This window comes from Sinocyclocheilus rhinocerous, unplaced genomic scaffold, assembly GCF_001515625.1.
Source record: "Sinocyclocheilus rhinocerous isolate Xijiao unplaced genomic scaffold, SAMN03320098_v1.1 scaffold2579, whole genome shotgun sequence".
In the NCBI taxonomy this organism is placed as follows: domain Eukaryota; kingdom Metazoa; phylum Chordata; class Actinopteri; order Cypriniformes; family Cyprinidae; genus Sinocyclocheilus; species Sinocyclocheilus rhinocerous.
This window is the reverse complement of record NW_015644654.1, coordinates 116,778-117,163: the sequence shown is the minus strand read 5'-3', so window position 1 is coordinate 117,163 and position 386 is coordinate 116,778.

The following is a 386-nucleotide window of genomic DNA, read 5'->3' as shown; positions in this document are numbered from 1 at the left end:
TTTCATAAGTTTGTATGCACAGACATCAGTTGTGGGCATTCTTGGCAGTTTTTACAAGGCTTTTTTAAATGGTGTTCATATCGATATCGGAATTATATCGTATCGACCGAAATTAAGAAATATATTGTGATATAAATTTTGGCCATATCGTCCAGCCCTACACACACCGAGACACGTTCAAAGTACTGAAATACATTTAGAACATCTCAGCTATTGATGAGGTATGTTCTGTAGGTTTGCAGACGTGTATTTCGGCACTGTCCTCTGCACAAAATTTGTTTTGACCTCTGATTTATTAACAGGGTATATACAGGAATCATGGAGTTACATTTAATACCTTTTAAGACCTTTTTTAAGACTCTTTCCATACATTTTAAGACCTCATT